At 41.7% G+C, this 10,605-nt stretch overlaps 1 long non-coding RNA gene across 2 annotated transcripts; it reads right to left on the bottom strand.

The window, feature by feature from the left end:
• Window positions 1–1,088: 1,088 nt before the first annotated feature.
• LOC146187794 (uncharacterized) lies at window positions 1,089–9,289 on the bottom strand. Of its 2 annotated transcripts, XR_014707447.1 has the most exons (6): window positions 9,054–9,289; window positions 7,074–7,280; window positions 6,379–6,442; window positions 5,598–5,757; window positions 3,490–3,590; window positions 1,089–1,098 (listed from the first exon to the last, which is right to left on the bottom strand). It is a non-coding gene; the product is annotated as an uncharacterized LOC146187794 (long non-coding RNA). The 2 variants fall into 2 exon arrangements; XR_014707446.1 differs by lacking the exon at window positions 1,089–1,098 and having other exon boundaries at window positions 3,490–3,619; window positions 9,054–9,281.
• Between the last annotated feature and the right edge of the window lie 1,316 nt (window positions 9,290–10,605).

Here is a 10,605-nt window from a genome sequence, read left to right as displayed (position 1 = left end):
CGCAAGGCGCCGTACTTTCACTTTTTCTCTTCAACATCGCTATAAGCGGCCTCCCGCGTCTGTTCGATGATATCCCACACATACATCATTCCATATACGTCGACGACATCACCATATGGACCAATTCTGGCTCCGATGGAGATATTACAGTGTCATTACAACGACCTATCGACACGGTACAGTCTTATGCGCAGGAAAATGCACTGTAAAAAAAATTTCGCCGATTTACGTAGAAACATGGAGGTAATTTATTGCCGAGCTGTTTCCGTATTTCATATAACGGACGTTCCTAATATAACGTAAAACCGTAAAACGGACTCTGTTAATTGGTTACAGAATCTCTGTTTCCTGATTACAGCATAACGTTTATTTCTGCATTATCAGGTTTCCGTTTTCTAAATACAGCATTGAGTTCATTTCTGCTTTACAGAATTTCTGTTTTCTCAATACAGCATCAAGTCCAAATTTTCATTATAGGGTTTCTGTTTTCTGAATACAGCATTGAGTTTATTTCTGCTTTACAGAATTTCTGTTTTCTGAATACAGCATCAAGTCCATTTTTGCATTATAGGATTTCTGTTTTCTGAATACAGCCTTTAGTTCATTTCTGCTTTACAGAATTTATGCCTTCTGAATACAGCATCAAGTCCATTTCTGCATGACCAAATTTTCATTTTTCAAATTACGTTAAGCAACCTGTTACACAGACCTTCTTTTGCAATTATGAAGCTGTCTGCTTTCTGAGTCACGGGCACAATCAACAAAAAATGAAATCTGTTCTTTTACCGACAGTACAGCATCGGCTGGTACAGTTTGTACCAGCCGATGGGATATGATTGTTGATTTCTTTTTAGGAAGAATGTTGGTGTTCATTCAGCATGCAGTTGAAGTGAGAGTAGCGTCGGTGACCACATGTGAATTTTGCGATTTATCTAGTGAAGAAACATGCACGCATGCAAATTGTGTAGGACTTTGTATGCAAATATATTTAACACCCATTCAATGGAACACGTACATACGGTTTATTTCCCTTCGTACATTAAACTGCCTTCGGGGCATGCATCCTCTTTTGTAATCTGCCATCCTGTCTGAGATCCTCTGAAAAGCACAAAAAACGATAGTTCGTCAGAACCATAAGATTCTAGGCACTGGAAAAAGATGGAGAATTGGTTTGGTTTGGTCTGGTTTGTGGAGTTTAACGTCCCAAAGCGATCGTAGTGGGGGACTCCGGAAATTTAGACCACCTGGGGTTCTTTAACGTGCACTGACATAGCACAACACACGGGCGCCTTACTTTTCACCTTTAACGAAAAGACGCAAAATGTTGTTTTCAGCACTTCTAAGGCAGTGATAAAATTAACACCTGAGTTTCTAGAATTCGACACAAGAAATAAAATAAATTATGAAAAATCTATGAATCAAACTGCAGCGGAGGTGACCCCGCCGGGGTGTTGCAGTGGTAAGACGCCCGACTACTGTGCCGGAGTACCCGGGTTCGAAACTAACATGCAAAGAAGGGATGTCAGACATATAAAAACCTTTTACTGATAATTTGCACGCTTAGATAGGGTAAAGGACTTCAGTTTAAACTTAAAAAAAAAAAAAAACTGAGTGACTATCAGTGATCTTAAATGTACCACTGTACAAGGGCAAAATTATTGCAGAAGTCAGAACCATTTTTGGTAGGTCAGCTGTTTCAGTTTTTCCATGAGCAAACTTTCGACAAATGGGACGCTGGCATTTGAATGTTACCCCTGGACGTTCATTTTTCCCTGTACTCAATATTGGGAACCAAGTGGCACATGTTTCGAATGTATTACTAGATGCTAAATCTGCCATGCCTTTCACTTTCTCTATGCATATGTAAAAAAGGTAAAATATTTGTTGAAAGTCATGCGCGAGATGAAATGGGAAAAAAGCTTAAGTGATGCGGAAACACAGAATTTTCAATTATTACACTGTTTCCAGGATCATGGTGAAAGACACATAAATATATATATATATATATATATATATATATATATATATATATATATATATATATATATATATATATATATATATATTTATGTGTCTTTATATTATGTGTCTTATATTGTCTTATATTGTCTTTATAGTGTCTTTATATTATGTGTCTTATATATTATGTGTCTTATATATATATATATATATATATACCGGGTGTCCCAACTAACTTGAACCAAGGGATACAAAATAATACATTTGAGGTAGGTCAGCGAAACCAATTGCATTCAACTGCCAGCCTCCTTGCGCACTACAGGCGATTTTTTGTTTTGCAATTACTTAATTAGCTAATTATGTTAATTTTTCTAATTGATTAAATATCGACTTTAGACCAAACATGTGAATTGGAAACTTGTAGAGCACCTTCAGAAACCCCCATTCCACTAATTGCGATAAAGAAAGTCTCCCGTGTATCTTTTTTTCTGGGCTCAAAAGAAAGCCCGCGAAATACAAATAATACCACGTGACTAGTGCATTTGTGCGCCGCGATTGTGGTGCTCTCAGTCGTGGTTTGAGCGAACGAAATTAGCTGCGGCCGTGTCTCCTTTGCCCCGTGAAAGCGGCAGGCCGATATGCCTGCGATGGCTTCTTCGCCCGCGTCCGACGGCCGGGCCACGTGATGGTGCAAGTAGCACCCAGAGCGGCGAGCCGACACCACCGAGATTCTAACAAACCCTCCTTCTCTCCCATCAGCGAACTTTACGGCAAACGGATGAGCGATAAGGTATCAGCCACTGAATCTGCGCATACAGGCTTGGGTAAAGAGGCGAGCTGACGTGTGGCTCGACTAAAATTAGCGCTGCACCTTCATTTGCCGGTTCTTTATCGTCATCCGCCTGTCGTGATGTAGGCTGCTGCGGTGCACAGGCCTGGCCAAGATCGCGGTGACGACGGGCGAGCTCTAGCTCGCTCCAACCATCGCCAACATTTCTGCCTGCCGCTGCAGCGGGACCATCGGGTCACGGCCGCAGCTGATTTCGTTCGCTCAAACCACGACTGAGAGCACCACGATCGCTGCGCTCAAATGCGCTAGTCACGTGGTATTATTTGTATTTCGCGGGCTTTCTTTTGAGCCCGGAAAAAAAGATACACTTGAGACTTTCTTTATCGCAATTAATGGAATGGGGGTTTCTGAAGGTGCTCTACAACTTTCCAATTCACATTTTTGGTCTAAGGTGAATATTTATTAAATTAGAAAAATTAAAGTAATTAGCCAATTAACTAATTGCAAAACAAAAAATTGCCTGTAGTGCACAAGCAGGCTGGTAGTTGTATGCAACTGGTTTCACTGACCCACCTCAAATATACTATTTTGTAACCCTTGGTTCATGTTAGCTGGGACACCCGGTATATATTTAAATGAGGAGTCATCAGTTGTTTTTAATGTAGCAAGAATTCATCAAAAAAGATCAAGAGAGCCATGAAGGCATGCAGTCAAGAAAAACCATGAGAAAATTGACATACATGCTTAGTGTATCAGGAGATGGAACGAAGCTTCTGCGCCAACTTCATAACTGTCGAATGGACGCTGGTGAGTGACTTCTTTCCGCCTCGCCACTTGCTCCCTGACAAGGGACAGATGAAAAATATTTGCCTGTAAAACAGAAATGACTTGTTTTAGTTATGTTTGTTTTACCAAAGAATACATTATAACATGCTTGTTATGTTTGTTGCTTAGTATTTCATAAACCGTATGAAACACTGAATAGTTGGCTAAGTAGTTCTGCTAGAATATTCAAAGGCGAACAAACGTTCTCAGTGCAACTATATAACATTCATGCAATTCTCGAACACTGATGTGTATCGCTGATTGCTTACTATTCCAAAAAACTTCGGCTGCAGAAAAAGGTGAAATAGTGGCTAAACAACCTGTAAAAATTCTTTTAGTTATTTATATATCTCTGGATATAAGTAAATAAAATCGTAATGTACAGTGGCATAGATTCACGTACTCTGCAATACCCCCAACAAAAGGGAATTGCAAACGCGCACAAAGTCACAGGTGTATATTTTGTTGGAGCTTCGAGAGGTTGCACACTAATAGAGCTTAAATTATGTGCAAAAATATTTCGTAGATTTTTCTTACAGTAAGGAACAGATCTGGCCATCACATCGGTGCATGTCACAGGTGTATATTTTGTTGGAGCTTCGAGAGGTTGCACACTAATAGAGCTTAAATTATGTGCAAAAATATTTCGTAGATTTTTCTTACAGTAAGGAACAGATCTGGCCATCACATCGGTGCATGTCACAGGTGTATATTTTGTTGGAGCTTCGAGAGGTTGCACACTAATAGAGCTTAAATTATGTGCAAAAATATTTCGTAGATTTTTCTTACAGTAAGGAACAGATCTGGCCATCACATCGGTGCATGTCACAGGTGTATATTTTGTTGGAGCTTCGAGAGGTTGCACACTAATAGAGCTTAAATTATGTGCAAAAATATTTCGTAGATTTTTCTTACAGTAAGGAACAGATCTGGCCATCACATCGGTGCATGTCACAGGTGTATATTTTGTTGGAGCTTCGAGAGGTTGCACACTAATAGAGCTTAAATTATGTGCAAAAATATTTCGTAGATTTTTCTTACAGTAAGGAACAGATCTGGCCATCACATCGGTGCATGTCACAGGTGTATATTTTGTTGGAGCTTCGAGAGGTTGCACACTAATAGAGCTTAAATTATGTGCAAAAATATTTCGTAGATTTTTCTTACAGTAAGGAACAGATCTGGCCATCACATCGGTGCATGTCAGTAACGTGTCTATTAAAAAGCCCTTGGGCTAGGTGTTTAGAAGGCTCTTGACGAAAGTGACAAGGGCACGTCGTGCGGCCTAGTCCCGCGAGGCAAGCAAAATGAGCCATGGTGGGGTTCGAGGCAAAGAATAAGTGGGAGACTAGAAGTCTGTATGGCGTTGTGTGAGGCAATGTTCTATATCTGCTTATATATGTGAACAGCTAGGGCACTGTGACATGGAAGAGTGTTTGTACAAATAAAGTTTGGCTGCTGTGTGAAGACGGAATTGCTGAAGGATGCACTTTTCACAGATCGATAAGGGTGGGCGTCCTAAGTGGCAAGTTAGCTGAGTCAAATCACTGGTGCGTGCATTATTCATAGCCTATCGCTTTTTACACCGTCTGCATTCACCCTCGGTGGGCTCGTCCATAGGAGCCTCAGCACCCGGTTTACAATAGAGCAGGCAAGCTAGTAGTAAGCCAGCTCATAGAAGTGCACAGAAATTGTTTTCTTGCCTGCACCACTGCTGAATTTGACAAGATAGGGAATACTATTTTCTTAATGAAAAAGTTGAGTACTGGAAACAAGACTAGAAAAGTAGCGTTACATGCATTAGTATATACAGCACATAATTATAAATCAGTTCTAAAAGCAACAAGAAAAGTAATGCCAGGAGGAAAGATATGTTCAAATGGCCCTTTAAAGGCGCTATCCTGAAATGCTTCGCCTCAGCAAGCACAATAAACGAAGAATCAAGTGATAAATGGAGAAATTACATTCATCCCATATATACGATACAACCAGAAAAAAAAAAAAAAAACGATAAGAGCCTCACCTCTGGATAAATTCCAGCGTCGTTGCCGCTGGCTCTGCATACTCAAGATTCAGGACTTATTACAGCACGAAAGGCAGGCAAGCTGCCTCACTGAATGATGCTGGCTCTATAAATACAGCCTCCTGTTCACAAAACACGCACTGCTTTCCATATATGGTACCTGAAATAGAATAAACATTTTTGTTTTGCTTCTAATGCAACACAGTGCCAGTGCTTTATTTAAAGTAGCCTAAAAAGTGAAGGCATCATACGCACTGGTGCTGTCAATATGAAAGGAGCAAGTAATTTGCAAAAAAAAAAGACAATTTTTTGGTTAATTTTTAATAACATAAATATTCACTTCAGTATTGTAAGCCATAAAAAATGCTAGTAACAAAAAAAAAAGAAAGATGTGCCTGTCGCGAAAAATTATATAGTAATCATTATTTGAATACTCGAAGTGGCAACTTTGTCCCATTCTTTTTCGGAAGTCTATGCCTTCAAATGGTCATTTTGACTGAAATAGGAACACATAGTGATCTTGTATAATGCTCGCATATCTACATTTTACAAGAACATATACCCATACCCATTGGTTAGATATATGACAATATCTCGTAACCTATGAAGACAGCTTCCCAAAATTTAAACCGTAATTTAATTTGATTAGTTAGCCTTTTTGTGAATGAAGAGCTAAGCAATCCAGGAAAAGGCATGGATCACTACAATTAGTCCAACCACACAATCTGCTGCCGCATCCATATGTACAAAGCATGATAATAAATACCGTCATCAAGCTTACCGAGTACAAATATAACTGGCGTGGACGGCAAATCGGAGATCCTGGATGTAATGCTCGTGCCTTCCTGATAAGAGACGGGAGTAAAATCAAATTCATGTGGTAACGAACAAGAACAGTTTATAGTGCTCCAAAACAGTGATAACTGACTAACTCTATAGCCATGTTTCTTTACTCAGCCGATGCACCGAATCCTTTGGTTTCTAGGAACATATGCGCGGCAAACAATACAGCTGCTGATATTCCGACAGTCACCTGCAGATTTAACTTCAATGGTGCAGCTCTCTATTCCATACTACAGATGCTAAGCATTTCAACCAAAATAAAACGGCGGTGACAGGAGTACCTTTTCTTTTTACAACTAAGAAGTTTCCTTTCTTTGATGAGTTCCACGCTCCTATTCCGTATAGCCATAAGCATCAGTCTTGCAAGTAGAGAAGGGTGGTGCCAGCATATGGTAGCTACCGAACCTAACAAGCATACTTAAAAGACGTAAGGGAAGTCAAACTGCAATAATCAAGGCTTCTAATAACTATAGTTCTTTCTTCTTTCATTCATATAGTTCCAAGTTTCAATGAATAAGGCCATGAAGGCTGTTAGGTTATACCTGACACCACAATAGTTTCACATTATTTTACAATCTCCAAAACGGATTGCTCAGGATTCACTACTGAGGTACAGTGGGGTTTATAACTCACTTCAGAGATACGGTAGAGAGCACGAGGGTCGTCCTTGAAGTATGCGGCAAGAAGATGCATTACCACATCTGCCTCACCTCTGATGTTGCTTTTTGTTTCTTCGAGCTGCCGCTCTGCAAGCAGGTACATGATTTCCTTTGAAGGTGCACTGTCAAGGTACTTCACAAGGAGTGGAGCGCATATTGCAATACTTTCCTGAAATGTGGCCTGGAATAAATTAAAACATTTTTTTTTCATCATTGGCAAGCAAAGATTATTGGTAGGCTTCAATGGCAAAAAGCAAATGTTTGCTTTGACATGTATGGAGAAATTTAAATTTGCAGCAAGAAACAGTGCAGTATGCTACCAATTTTCTACGGCTATCACAGTATCACCATTGAATGTGATGCGGGTCTGGCAGTCCTAAACCAAAGAAACAAATTATCGGGAAAACAAAAATAAACATTTAAAAGTTCTCATAAAATGATGCCCATTTACATCTTACTGATTAAATTTAGCTGCAGATCTTCACCATCCTAGGATTTCCACAACTTTCGCTGCTCTGCACAAGGTCTGTGCTTGTAATGCTCAAATTTTTCATTCGCAAAAGCAAGATCTTTCACAGCATAGCTTGGTTTCCTCACATATCAGTCAGCAGAACTGAATATTCACAACTCCAACTTGTACACTGCAGACATTCTCCTTATCTTACCTGAACATCTTTCCCAAAAAAGTTATGTGCGTGACTGTAGAGGAATGGTCTGTGAAATAACAATGGCCATTATTTCACTTGGGCTGTGGTATGCACAGGGTTAGCCGAGTTGATGAACACCCGTTGGTAAAAATATGTTTCTTTCCTGTACGCCATTGCAAGCGGCACGACTATATTTCTGAATGTTTTCCTTCCTTCCTTTTTCAAAAAATCAATTTTTTCATGGTCATTTTCGGCAATTGGCTTGCTGCCAGTTCTGACAGCCATAGCTGCTGCTTTTACTTTTCTTAACTTGTTTTTTCGTCTGCTGCAGTGCCTGTGTTTCACGATGCTAATTTTCTACTCTGTTCTCTATTTGAAATGGTCCACAATATGTGACACAAGCTTCATCCGTAATGACTCGTATCTCCCGCAGGATGGCACAGTACACAGGAAGGCAATGTTTTCTGTTTCAGCATGGTTTCTGTGGTGCCTGAAGACATGGCTTCTGAAGGTTCGGTAGTTCTTGAACGTTGCACCGCACGGACTGATTGGACATAAGGCTCCACCGAGTACACTACTATGATAAGAAAAATGTTCAAAGTAGGCCAGCCATGTAGAAAAGCTCTGCGCACATCTCGGGCATCTGTTCATCTTTCAGCACCATCCGGTAATAACGCTATAATAAAAAATAAGTTGTCATATAATTTACAAACAAGCTGTCACGAAGACCACCCCGCGCACAACCCTCTGAACAATCAGCACCATGTCTTGTCACCTGCCAAAGCCACGCCCGTGATTTTTCGCTGACAATTAGCCGAATTTTCTGCTAATCGGCAACTTTTAACGCTATCGCATTAATATTGCATACTGCGGTCGAACAGCTCCAGTTGAAAACAAACTTCCACGGTACAAATGAGCGGCTTAGTTCGCGATTGACAAGTGGTTTATGCCTCCTTAAATCTGATCACCGCAGCTGACCAAAATACAAGCCAAGGTGCTGCTGTGTGCTGCTTAAGTACCGCTCAACACCGGAAGTTTGTTTAGTCGGACAGTGCTATAAAATAGTTTCGATATGGTCAGAGTAGTTCCTCTGTCTGCACTCATCATGCGGAGAAACAAAAATCACATGAGCAATGCAAATAAACAAGTTCGTAAAGAGAGCGCGTCCTGTATCGAAATTGTTCACTGAATAAAACGTTTGCACTGCCTGAATGGCGCCTTTGCGAAGCGCGCAGCACTGCTCTTAGACACCCGTATGAAGCCAGTCATGAGTTGCACCTCAAAGACAATTGTAAGATTGTTCTCACCTGTTAGGCGAACACGTTGTCTTTTTTTGCTCGTCGGTGATCCAGATGTATTCGCAAGCGCACAAGATGGCTGGGTCGTCAAAGATAAAAAGTTGCAATGCAGTGTCGCAGTCCAGACGTTCAGCTCCACACGTCCACACCCTGTGCTCACTTGAAAAAGGCGCGAGAATGCAGTGCGCAACCGCTACGGCGCATGCGTCATTGCCCTAGCGACGAGGGGACGAAGCAGTCGTCGGCGCGGGCGCGGGCGGCTTTATGCAGCAGACGGTGCGGAGTAAGCGCGAAGGCGTGAGAACGTTGTTTTCCGCTGGAAGATGACACGTACAAGGCGTGATTAAAAAAAAAAAATTGGCTTACATCGAATCGACCAACACGGCGACAACCGAAGAGCCTGGGAACGCCGACTTCTAGAGCAGTTTTCTATTTGTTTTTATAGTAAATGGCGCAGTACCCAAGGTCTATGTACACAGTACCTCTCACTTGTCGGTGGGCGCAGCGCCGGGAGGGAAGAGGTGAACGAAAGAATGAAAAAAAAAAAAGTACGCCAGCGGAGGTTTCGATCTCAACTTACACTGAGACCGCATAGCAGACAGGCGCAGCTGTATTTTGACTCCATTGCAATACCGCCGCCGCGACGAAAGCGCTTCTCCGATCACCAGCCGAGAGCGCATTGCTTTGCGCGTTAGGTGATGCTGCTGTGTGTACTATGCTTGACAGCAGCAGCATCCGGCCAGAGGAGAAACGATGCGCGGCTTTGGAATGTTGCTCTTGTGCAGGTGGTTCGAGAAGCCCAGCCCGGCGGGAAGGCGTGGGAGCATGTACAGTGTGCATGCTTGGGGATCTTCCATACTTGGGCATGCGGGCGTCGCAGTGGCGTGAACTCCTCCTTCATCCTTGCCCGATTCACGGATTTTCAATACGTATTGAATAAAACGGAAGCGCCTGAAATTCGATTCACGGATGTTCAATACTTATTGAGTAAAACGGAAGTGTCTGAAATGCTTATAAGGACATTCTCCTTCATCCGTGCGCCAATTCTCGGATGTTCAATACGTATTGAGGAAAACAGAACCGTTTGACGTTCTTTTAAGGAGGTTGTCTGCGTAAAATTACGGTTTTTTTTTACAGTGTGGCATCACTTGTTCACCAGCTAGATCAGAACTATTAGTTATAAGGAACAAACAAGCTTCACAGGCAGAACCAAATTCTCGAGAACCTATCCAGTTACACATTGACAACCATCCGATACCCCCGGTAGCCACGATCAGAGTTCTCGGAATGTTGATTCAGAATAATACGCAGAACACAGAAGCTATACGCCGGCTACGCGTCACGGCGCACCAGATAGGTGGGCTGGTGAGACGCATTGCCACATGTCGCAGGAATATGAGAGAAGCCGACCTTTGCAGGATCATTCAAGCCTTTATGATAAGCAGAATCATGTACGCTTCTCCGTACTATCATCTGCGTCGTAGGGACGAAGATGCACTTAATAGCATAATTAGAACAGCATACAAAGCGGCCCTTGGCTTGCCAGTATACGCTAACTCAG

This window comes from Amblyomma maculatum, chromosome 5 (genome assembly GCF_055883805.1).
Source record: "Amblyomma maculatum isolate TAMU_Amacu chromosome 5, ASM5588380v1, whole genome shotgun sequence".
Taxonomy (NCBI): Eukaryota; Metazoa; Arthropoda; class Arachnida; order Ixodida; family Ixodidae; genus Amblyomma; species Amblyomma maculatum.
This window is presented reverse-complemented; position numbering and strand designations above follow the sequence as displayed.